Below are 11,647 nucleotides of genomic sequence, written 5' to 3' on the forward strand. Positions count from 1 at the left end.
TTGAGCAATCTTTAAATTGAGAGATATCTGAGAGAGAGAGAGAGAGAGAGAGAATTATTTTTAAATAGCGGGAAAGCAGTTCGAGTGAGCAGGAGAGAGGAGCCCTGTGCACCTGCAGTTCCTTCACTCATTCTCAGCTTCCTGGACCTCTCACAACGCGAGTATAATTTTCGCTGAGTGTGATCCCAGAAGTTCAAGATTCTCTACTGGCCACCCTATTCTCCCTCCAACCTCACATATAACATGGCTGCTAAAAACCACGTAGTTTATCTAAATGTAGATGAAATAAATAGCAATCTGGCACTTCTTTTATCTCACTATAAATTTTCTTCTTTCTTTGAGACAGTGTCTCGCTCTGTCACCCAGGCCGGAGTGCAGTGGCGCGATCTCGGCTCACTGAAACCTCCGACTCCCTGCTTCGAGCGATTCTCCTGCCTCAGCCTCTCGAATAGCTGAGATATCTGGCGCCCGCCACCACGTCCGGCTAATTTTTGTATTTTTAGTAGAGACGGGGTTTCACCATGTTGGCCATGATGGTCTCAATTTCCAGACCTTGTGATCCGCCCGCCTCGGCCCCCCAAAGTGCTGGGATTACAAGCGTGAGTCACCGCGCCCGGCCAAATTTTCTAAATTTATTTATTGTGTATTTTACTCACACAAGAATGTAAGCTCCACGAGGGCAGGGATTTTTGTCTGTTCACCACTACATCCCTAGCTCTTGGAGGAATGCCTTGCATACAGCAAGCATTTAATGAACATTTACAGATGAAGGAAGAAACACTGCGGGAAGGAGAGAAACGAAGGCCAGAGGCAGGAGAAGAGGAAGGACCGACAGAAGGAAGGAAGTGGAGGAGGAAAGAAGGCAGGCGGGTTCTCCCAGCCCCGCTGCGAGTCCAGCAGGCAGCGCGAAACTCCCACCAGAACTACAATTCCCGGCAGGCCTCGGGGCCCCCAGGGCTGGCCGCGGCGGCTCAGGCGGGACATGGCTCCACTCCCGCTGGGCTACCGGCGTGCCTTGCGAGCGCAGGTTGCGCCGCAGCGCCCGCCGGAACTTGTGGTTCTGGCCGCGGGTGGGGGTGGGGCCGGGCCTGGAGGCGGGCGGGGGCCGGGGGCGGGCGCCGGCCCCTCCCCCGTCACTTCCTGCCGGGCTGCGGGCGCCGGAGCGGCTCTTCAGCGTTTGCGCCGGCGGCCGCCGCGTCTTACTCGGCTCTCCCTTCCTTTGACCACCCCCCCGGCCCGGCGGCGCCCGCCTCCTTCGTGGCCACTCCGCCTCTTCCCTCCCTTCGTCCCTTCCTCCTCTCCCTTTTTCCTTCCTCCTTCACCTCCTCGCCGCCGCCGCCCAGGACCGCCGGCCGGGGGACGAGCTTGGGGCAGCAGCCAGGTGAGGCGGCCGGGCCTGGCGGGGCCCGCGCTGGCGCCGCGGCGGTGGGGAGTGGGCGGCGGGTGGGGCCTAGGCCTCGGCGGGCCCGCGCGCCCCGCCGCCTTCCCCCGGGCCTCTCTCCAGCCCGTGGGGCCTTCCCGGAGGAGGCGGGTCCTCCTGCATCCCCCGCCTCGGGGCACCCCGAGGCCTGGCCCCCGGGCGCCCCCATCCACTCCAGCCCTCGCCGGGGCCACAAACAGGTGCCGCGGCCGCCTTTCCTCGTCCCGCGTGGCGCGCGCTGGGATGCCGAAGTTATTCCCCGGGCTGGAGCTGGGAGTGGGGGGGGTTCCCGTTTCAGGTCCCCGAGAGCTGGAGCCTCTCAGTCTCGCCGGCCCAGGTCTGTAGCTTAGTGGTTAAGAGGACGGCCCAGGTGTCCAAAACGGGTGCCAGTCCCGGCTCTGCCCCATTAGGCAAGACACTTAGACTCTTTGTGTCTTGGTTGGAAAAGGGGCTGCTAAATACCGTCCCTGCCTCTTAAGGCTGTTAGGGTTCAGTGAAATGGGGCGTGTAAAGCGCTTATCAGAGTGCCAGACCCACAGCGTGTCCCAATAAACCGTCTGCATAATTTATTAGCGTGATATGAAGGGATAGTTTAATGGGTAGAGTGGATAGAAGTTGACCTACCTATCCGTTTGGGTTTCTTAGAGGCTGCAGTGTTCCGCGTGCCCGTGTCCAGAGCCAGGGCATTGTTTTGAGTTGTTAACATCTGAAAGAGGCATACGCTTAATTGGAGCACTGTAGTTGGCAGTCTGTAAACGATAGATGCTATTTCTTCCCATCTCCTCCGCTTAGCCGACTGCAGGATATTCACCAGCTCCCGCAGGATGAGCAACCTGTCCATTTCCCCCCGCCCCGCCATCATCCAGCTGCTTCTTGTCATTCCATTTCTGGGAAAGTTGCTGGCAGAAGCTTCCCTTGAGTTAAGCAGACCTATCTGGAGCACTTGCTGTGTGTCAGGCTTTGAAGGGGGGTGTACGAAGATGGAAAAAATTGTCTGTCTTTTCTTGCTCTACATCTCTTAAGTTTTTTTCACCGAAGCTTTGCTTTTATTCCCCGCTCCCTGATGGCTGACTTTCCTTTTAAGCCCTTGCCCCGCCTCCTTGTTGCAGTATTGCTTGTGTGGAAGTTTTCTTCGGTTCCGCGAAGATACGCGCTTCAGTCTGTTCTGCCACTGTTCTTTGGCCGTGTGGACCTTTTTAAAGTCCCACTTCTCTTCTGCTTGTAGTTCAGAGCGTGGTGGAAAGAGTTAAATCAGGTTCCTGGTTGATTTTGGCCTTTCAGGAATCCGTGCTTACCAAATGTAAATTACGTTGCTACTTGTTGAGGTAAAAACTAAAAATACAGTTGGAGTGTAGAGGGAGCAGTTTCGGTTATCCTGGTGGCAGGTGGGATTTTTAGAACAGCAACTTTATTAAAGGATACTGGGTTTTAAAAATTTTTGTACTTAGTTGTATAGGTATACTCTAAGGAAATGCAATTTATGAAAGTTAAATTTTATACGAGTAAAGAGTGTGTGTTTACCTGAGTGATCCTCCTGTATCGTTGTAGGCATTGAATTTCCTTAGTGAACTGAAAATATTTTGATTTATACCCATCTCTTAATAACACACATGCGGCAAAGTGGCCTCCTTGTTTTTTGACATTTTCCTAAAATTTTCTGACAGTCTTTTTTTTTTTTTGGAGCTGGAGTCTCACTCTCGTCTCCCAGGCTGGAGTGCAGTCGGCTCACTGCAACCTCTGCCTCCCGGGTTCAAACGATTCTCCTGCCTCAACCTCCTGAGTAGCTGGGATTACAGGTGCCTGCTATCGCGCCTGGCCTGAATTGCTCTTTTAAAACATGTAATCCCAGCACTTTGGGAGGTGGAGGCGGGTGGATCACGAGGTCAGGAGATCGAGACCATCCTGGCCAACATGGTGAAACCTCATCTCTACTAAAAATACAAAAATTAGCCGGGTGTGGTGGCGGGTGCCTGTAGTCCCAGCTACTTGGGAGTCTGAGGCAGGAGAATCGCTTGAACCCGGGAGGCGGAGGTTGCAGTGAGCAGAGATAGCGCCACTGCTCTCCAGCCTGGGCGACAGAGCGAGACTCCGTCTCAAAACAAAACAACACCACGTAACCAAACAACTAGTATACAAGCAGTATAAAGCATGTCTTCTATTGCTGCATCACAATGGCATATTGCAGTAGGGAAATGGTATTTTGAATACCATTTTAAAGTTTTTTCTGGAAAATATGCAAAAATTGAATAGTGTGGAGAACCCCATGTAGTAGTCACTCAGCTCTGACAATTATTAACTCATAGCCGAGGTCGGCCTTGTTTCATGTTGCATCCCCCTCACAAACTAGATTATTTTGAAAGAAATTTTGAACATCGAATCAAAACATTAGCGATTTTGACTTAAACTGGATTGCCCCAGATTATTAATGTCACAGAATCTACTTTTAGTAGAATCATAGTTCTCGTTTTATTTGTTGGGCTTCTCTTCTCTGTTTATAGATGATTTCTGTACAGCAGAAAAGAAAAATATAGCTCTTGATCCAATGCTTTCCCCTCCTCAAAATCAAAACATAGCCTTGCTTCTTTGTTGTGTACAAAAGCAAAAATTTTTGAGCTATTAATGACTGTAAATGAAAAGCTATCAGAAATACAGATTTCCCTGATCCTGTTTTGGCAGAGATCTGTTAACCCACTTTTATAGAGATAACTTTGTGTCAAAGTTAAACTACAGTTAATAATTTGTAATGCAAACTTAGTTTCTTTACAGTAGTTGTGTAAATATACCGCTGTTACCTTAGGTTAAGAATTAAGCAAAATGTAATCTTCTGTTGTAGAATTGTTTTTGGAAGAGCCCCCATCTGCTCTATTTGCAAATAACAAATTTAGCACAAATGAATAAAATCTTAATTTTTTTGAATAGTATGAAATCACAACATAAGTGTTTACATTTTTCTTTGTTGCCTAAAAGATCTCTTACAGTGGAAGTTGACAGGAATATTATAAATGTTTGTCATTGTTGCTTAACTTTTCAGATTTCTAGTCACGAATAGTTTTCCAGATTTTAGATCTATAACATTATTATTTCAGTTTTGTAGATTTACTTTTGAGCTTGGTCAGGTACAGTGGAAATGTTACATGTTATGTTTTAGTTATTACTACCTGGAAGATGGGGAAGGATACACCTCTTAAATTTGATTTAGGAAAGAAACACCAATTTAGTATCTGGGAAAGGACACAACGCATTTAACAAAATGTATAGTGCTTCCCATTAAGCTTAAAGTAAAACTTTTAAGCATTGAGAATTGTTACCGTGAATATAGTTTCTTCAGAATAAGTTGCTCTCGCTGGGCGTGGTGGCTCACGCCTGTAATCACAACACTTTAGGAGGCCGAGGCGGGTGGATCACCTGAGGTCAGGAGATCAAGACAATCCTTGCCTACATGGTGAAACCCCGTCTCTGCTGAAAATACAAAAATTAGCCGGTATGGTTGCAGGTGCTTGAAATCCCAGCTATTCTGGAGGCAGAGGCAGGAGAATCACTTGAACCTGGGAGGCAGAGGTTGCAGTGAGCCGAGGTCGTGCCATTGCACTCTAGCCTGGGCAACAAGATTGAAACTCCATCTCAGAAAAAAATAAGTATGTATACTTGACATTTATTTCGGTGTTTAATATTAGAAGTGTTTTGGTCTTTATTTAAAAGTTTGGTGATGTTTTTCTGCCGATAAATATGCCCTAGGAACCTCACTCTTGTTTGTGTCAATTAGCCTGTGTTAGTCTGAAGTCTCCGTTTCCAAGAACCTATCCATTACATTAAGAGGATTTACTGTATTTTTGTTGTTGTTGGATTTACTATATTTTAAGTTTAGAAATGGGCATGACTCATGGAACTCTCCCCTAAAGTCCAAATCATTAATATCATTCTGGGTGTTATCAAATATGGATGCTGCTTCATCTAGTCTCTTTCCCCAATACCACAAGGTAGTCTCAGTTTGTAGGGCAACTTTCTTTGAGCCTTTTTATTGGATTAAGAGTGTAATTCAGTATAAAGATGAAACTTTCATGAAAAAGTTATCTTTTTGTGGGATTCTATAAGCAGGTCTGTAGTTTGTTGCCCAGGCTGGTCTTGAACTCCTGAGTTCAAGTAATCCTCCCACCTCAGCCTCCCTAGTAGCTGTTTTCAGGAGCCTCTAAATTGGATCATCTTATTTGATGTCATGCCTAGTGATGCAGAATTGTTCAGTTTGAGGAAAGGTGAATTCCTCCCCTCTTAAATAAGAGATTTGGGGCTGCTTTTTTCTCAGAATGGGATATTAGAGCTTTCAAAAAACTGTTTAGAGAATTCTTTGACAGATTTTTTTTTTTTCACATGACTTAACAGGTGGTTTTACATTGACTTCTGGTGATGGAGACATTTGTGATTGAAATGATTCTGGTGTAATTTTCTTTTTTTGAGACAGAGTTTCGCTCTTGTTACCCAGGCTGGAGTGCAATGGCGCGATCTCGGCTCACCGCAACCTCCGCCTCCTGGGTTCGGGCAATTCTCCTGCCTCAGCCTCCCGAGTAGCTGGGATTACAGGCAGGTGCCACCATGCCCAGCTAATTTTTTTGTATTTTTAGTAGAGATGGGGTTTCACCATGTTGACCAGGATGGTCTCAATCTCTTGACGTCGTGATCCACCCGCCTCGGCCTCCCAAAGTGCTGGGATTACAGGCTTGGGCCACCGCGCCCGGCAGTTTTCTACATGAGCTCTTTAATACTTCACCAGAATCAAGGTTATACCATTTGTGTTGTTCCAGAAAATGTAAATTGCCAGTTAATTGTTGAACTCTGAGAGGACATGTTAGTTGCTGTGGTTTTTTCCCCCCAACATTTTGTTATGAAAAAATTTCAAACATATAACAAAGTTTATGAAGTTTTATTGTACATCTCTTTAGATACCATCTAAATTTTAGGCAGAATTTGTTAAAGAAGTAGACTCAGGGAGCTCCCTCAAAGTATTATTTTTTTGAGATGGAGTTTCACTCTGGTTGCCCAGGCAATAATGGCGCGATCTTGGCTCACCGCAAACTCTGCCTCCTGGGTTCAGGCGATTCTCCTGCCTCAGTCTCCCAAGTAGCTGGAAGTATAGGCATGCACCACCATGTCCGGCAAATTTTGTATTTTTAGTAGAGATGGGGTTTCTCCATGTTGGTCAGGCAGGCCTTAGACTCCCGACGTCAGGTGATCTGCCCGCTTAGGCCTCCAAAAGTGCTGGGATTACAGGCGTGAGCCACCACACCCTGTCCTGTTTATTTATTTCTGCCCTGTTTTATGGTGCTGAATACCATCTACTCTTTATCATTACCATTTTACCGTACAGTATTATGAAGCTTGAATACTGTTGGCCAAATCCATTGTTCTCACCTGCTAAGGAGATAATAGGATTATAAATGTATAGCTATGTTGATCTTATCAAATGCCACCAGATAGATGGCTTGGTTATCTGTCTTGTTGACAGCTTAATGCTCTGAACTAGAAAACCTTACTGTAAAGAAAAGTAATATTTTTAAAATGGTAAAATGAGAATTGCTGCAAATAGCTTTATTTTTTAAGTGTTTACATTCCCATACTAGTGAATAAGGTTGATGTAACAGTGATTTATGTCACCAGATAAAAGGAAATAGAGAAAAGTCTCTGCAGGCTGTTAATTGCTGTGTATTTTCTGGGATTACATATGTTTGTTAAAGAGGTAGACTCAGGGAGCTCCCTCAAAGTACATTTACTGAAAGCGAAAGTGGAAAAATCTATTTGAGAAAGTGTTTGCTTTCTATTAAAAATTAGTCTTCTAAATATCAAATCTGTAACCCATCTGGCTTCTGTTTAATCTGGAATTAATTTGGGAAAGAAGTGTGATGACTGTGGGTTTGTAACAGTAGTGGAAGCAAAACTGGCCATATTATTATGATAGAAATTTTGTGTCATGTCTCCAAGACAATAAAGGCTAAAAAAAATCTATTTAAATACATTGGAGTCTTTTCCCCAAATGAAAATGATTGCTGAGAGTCAAACCTTCATTAGATTGCCTCTGTATTTTGGGGGGGGGGGGGGGGCAGAATCTCTCTGTTGCCCAGGCTGGAGTGCAGTGGCGTGATCTCGGCTCACTGCACCCTCCACTTGCTGGGTTCAAGTGATTCCTGTGTCTCAGCCTCCCGAGTAGCTGGGACTACAAGTGTGCACTAGCACACCCAACTAATTTTTTGTATTTTTAGTAGAGATGGGATTTCTCCTGTTGCCCAGGCTGGTCTTGAACTCCTAAGCTCAGGCAATCTGCCTACCTTGGCCTCCCAAAGTGCCAGGATTACAGGCTTGAGCCACTGTGCTGGACCTTGCCACTGTATATGATGTAGCAGTATAACTGGTTGTTCAGTGAGTGGGTTGGTTTTAGTCAGCATGTTCTCTGATCCTATTAAAATAAATTTTTTTTTTGAGATGGAGTCTTGCTCTGTTGCCCAGGTTGGAGAGCAGTGACTCGATCTCAGCTTACTGCAACCTCTGCCTCCTGAGTTCAAGCGAGTCTCCTGCCTCAGCCTCCTGAGTAGCTGGGACTACAGGCGCCCACCATCATGTCTGGCTAATTTTTTGTATTTTTGGTAGAGACGGGGTTTCACTGTGTTAGCCAGGATGGTCTCGATCTCCTGACCTCATGATCCACCCACCTCGGCCTCCCGAAGTGCTGGAATTACAGGAGTGAGCCACCATGCACAGCCCCATTAAAAATTTTTTTACAAGTGGTGTGTCACTGTAAGTTTATAGATATTTATGTGTAAGGACAGGTTTAGTGAATTTGCTGGATATTTTTTGCTATTTTTTTTTTTTTGAGACGGAGTTTCGCTCTTCTTACCCAGGCTGGAGTGCAATGGCGCGATCTCGGCTCACCGCAACCTCCGCCTCCTGGGTTCAGGCAATTCTCCTGCCTCAGCCTCCTGAGTAGCTGGGACTACAGGCACGCGCCACCATGCCCAGCTAATTTTTTGTAGTTTTAGTAGAGACGGGGTTTCACCATGTTGACCAGGATGGTCTTGATCTCTTGACCTTGTGATCCACCCACCTCGGCCTCCCAAAGTGCTGGGATTACAGGCTTGAGCCACCGCGCCCGGCCTTATTTTTTGCTATTGAGCTCTTACCATGTGCCAGGTTAGAATTACAGGGTGAAAGTTATTTTATGCAGAAAAGGAAATCTAAAAGGTCAGGTTGAATTTACCTAATAATGTAAAAGTTGCAGTTTATTTAGCTCTTGCCTTGAACCAAAGAAGAGTTTCTTAGACCCTTTGTGTTTCTAATACTCACAAACATCTTTGCAGAGTAAGGGTCATTATAGCTGAGAATATGGAAGCCCTTCTGAGAGGCCAGATAACTGGCTCAGGAATGTGAGCCACCAAGTATTAGTTTTAGAGCACAGGCTGGTCTACCTTCAAAGTCAGTGCTCTTTTTACTGAACCATGCTTTGTCTCTAAATTATGCTTAGGTGCTTTTTGTTTAGGATAATTGATTCTGTTTGTCACTGGTGCCCCTCCCCCGACTTTCCCAACCACAGCCGCTAGGATGAATTGTGCTGATTAGAACCTTAGTTCAATTTGAAAGAAAGTCTGGTTAAGTAATAGTCTTTTAAATGGACCCTTGAAATAGCTTTCCAGTTTACTTTTATTTGTTGTGTCAAATTAAGCTAAAACTTAAAGCTGATCCACAGGTTTGTGTCTGGGGAGAGGCTGTCTTACTAACCTTTGTGTTGAAGAAGGCCAGCTCCTAAATTACTACTATCATGTGTCATGAAGTTTGTTAAAGACTGCCGGCCCACACCTGTAATTCTGTCACTTTGGGAGGCCAAGGCAGGTGGATCACGTGAGGTCAGGAGTTCGAGACCCGCCTGGCTAACATGGTGAAACCCCCGTCTCTACTAAAAATACAAAAATTAGCTGCAGGCTTGTAATCACAACTACTTGGGAGACTGAGGCAGGAGAAAGACTTGAACGTGGGAGGCGGAGGTTGCAGTGACCCAACATTGCTCTTGAGTCAAAAAAAAAAGACAAAAAACTATAGTCCACATTGTTGCTAAAGAATTCATTTCTAGGGCCGGGCACGGTGGCTCAAGCCTGTAATCCCAGCATTTTGGGAGGCCGAGGCGGGTGGATCACAAGGTCAAGAGATTGAGACCATCCTGGTCAACATGGTGAAACCCCGTCTCTACTAAAAATACAAAAAATTAGCTGGGCATGGTGGCGCGTGCCAGTAATCCCAGCTACTCAGGAGGTTGAGGCAGGAGAATTGCCTGAACCCAGGAGGCGGAGGTTGCGGTGAGCCGAGATCGCGCCATTGCACTCCAGCCTGGGTAACAAGAGCGAAACTCTGTCTCAAAAAAAAAAAAAAAAAAGAATTCATTTCTTCTGAATTCTAACGTTCTGCTTTATTGTAAATGAGTTAACTAAGCTTCTAATTAACTTTATAGGGTAGGTGCTGGTTGCCCTATTTGCTTCCTGGCCGTTTCTAACATCCCTTTTGTGGCTAATATTGTTAGGAGTATTTAATGCAGCTTTCTGTTTGGAATCGAACTGCTTCTTCAACAGTTTTGTTGTACTTTCTTTGAATTGGTGATCTGAATCAGAAGCTTCTTTGATATTCCACCCGGGCAGTAGTCTTCTCTTATAGCTAATTTTAAAAGGCTGGATCAATGAAAGTAAATCTGCCTTTGGATTTGAGCTTTTAGTAAGATGGTGTCTGAAGTTCCATTTTGTGTTTAACCTCAGCTGAGGCTACCATGTAGTCTATAATGACATAGCATGTCTCACTAATCACTAAAACGTGTTGGAAATACGCCTTGGGATGAAGTGAGCAGATAATGCTGCTTACATTGTTACTATATTGACTCCCCTCAGAGATGAGCTTTAGGATCTAACTGGATCTTGTCTGATTCTCTCATGTCTTTGCTTATTTGAAGTCCATGCCTTCTGCCGATTAAAATTAACTGAGGCATGAATTTTCTACCCTTGCAGATTCCACCATGACATAAATAGGGCCATTGTCTGCTGAAGCCATTGTGACTTTATGCTGGGCAGTCCTTTCCTCTGTGAGAAAGAACAATTTATATATGATAGGTCTAATTATGCTTGGAAGCTTATGTTCTTTGTTGCTCAATTGAACCGACCTGCTCATTTAGGCTGCATGACTCTTTACCTAGATGACAGTCAAATATAGTTTGGCAAATAAGTTTCCTTTTGGTTTGTCATTGAGTAAACTTTTGCAACCTGTAATGTTTAGCAAGTGACTATTTCTAGATAGTAATTTTCCCTTTTAGTTGATAATTTATTGAAGCACCAAGCATAAAAAAGAATAAAATGAAATAATCTTTCTTTTGCATGAGGGACTTTATAAAATTTGCTACTTTTTATCTTCTTAATAGTGTGATTTGAATGCGACTTTTTATTATCATTTTATAATGTCAGTGTGGTCTACCCTAATAATATTAAACAGCTGACTTTGGCCTGGCACGTCATACTTTTTTTTTTTTTTTTTTTTTTTTTTTGTTGGGGTCTCTCTCTGTCACCCAGGCTGGAGTGCAGAGGCACGATCTCCACTCACTGCAATCTCCGCCTCCTGGGTTCCAGCAATTCTCCTGCCTCAACCTCCCGTGGGATTACAATTGCCCACCACCACACCTAGCTGATTTTTGTATTTTTAGTAGAGTCGGGGTTTCACCATGTTGGCCAGGCTGGTATCCAACTCCTGACCTCAAGTAATCCACCTGTGTCAACCTCCCAAAATGCTGGGATTACAGGCATGAGCCACCGCACCCAGCCTACCACAATTTGATATGATTAATAAAACAGTATTCATATGATTCTTGGGTGGATTAACTGTTAACGTAGGTGAAATGCTTGTAAACTATGACATGCTGGCCAGGGAGGTGGCTCACGCCTATAACTCCACACTTTGGAGGACAAGACAGGTAGATCACGAGGTCAGGAGTTCGAGAACAGCCTGGCCAACATGGTGAATCCCTGTCTCTACTAAAAACATAAAAAATTAGCTGGGTATGGTGGCAGGCGCCTGTAATCCCAGCTACTCAGGAGGCTGACGCAGGAGAATGGCTTGAACCCAGGAGATGGAAGTTGCAGTAAGCCGAGACTGTACCACTGCACTCCAGCCTGGGCAACAGAGCGAGACTCCAACTCAAAAAAAAAAAAAAAAAAAAAA

At 45.2% G+C, this 11,647-nt stretch overlaps 1 protein-coding gene across 4 annotated transcripts in view; it reads left to right on the top strand.

The window, feature by feature from the left end:
• Positions 1 to 1,040: 1,040 nt before the first annotated feature.
• STAU1 (staufen double-stranded RNA binding protein 1) overlaps positions 1,041 to 11,647 on the top strand; it is a 73,045-nt gene continuing 62,438 nt past the window's right edge. For 2 of the 4 annotated variants that reach the window (XM_032256037.1, XM_032256043.1), the window contains exon 1: positions 1,041 to 1,381. The gene's annotated coding sequence lies outside the window, so the exon portion shown is untranslated. The remainder of the gene's footprint in view (positions 1,382 to 11,647) is intronic. The other 2 variants (XM_032256039.1, XM_032256042.1) reach the window with 2 other exon arrangements.

The sequence above is a fragment of the Sapajus apella genome, unplaced genomic scaffold (genome assembly GCF_009761245.1).
Source record: "Sapajus apella isolate SASKATOON/1434 unplaced genomic scaffold, GSC_monkey_1.0 scaffold92, whole genome shotgun sequence".
Lineage (NCBI taxonomy): Eukaryota > Metazoa > Chordata > Mammalia > Primates > Cebidae > Sapajus > Sapajus apella.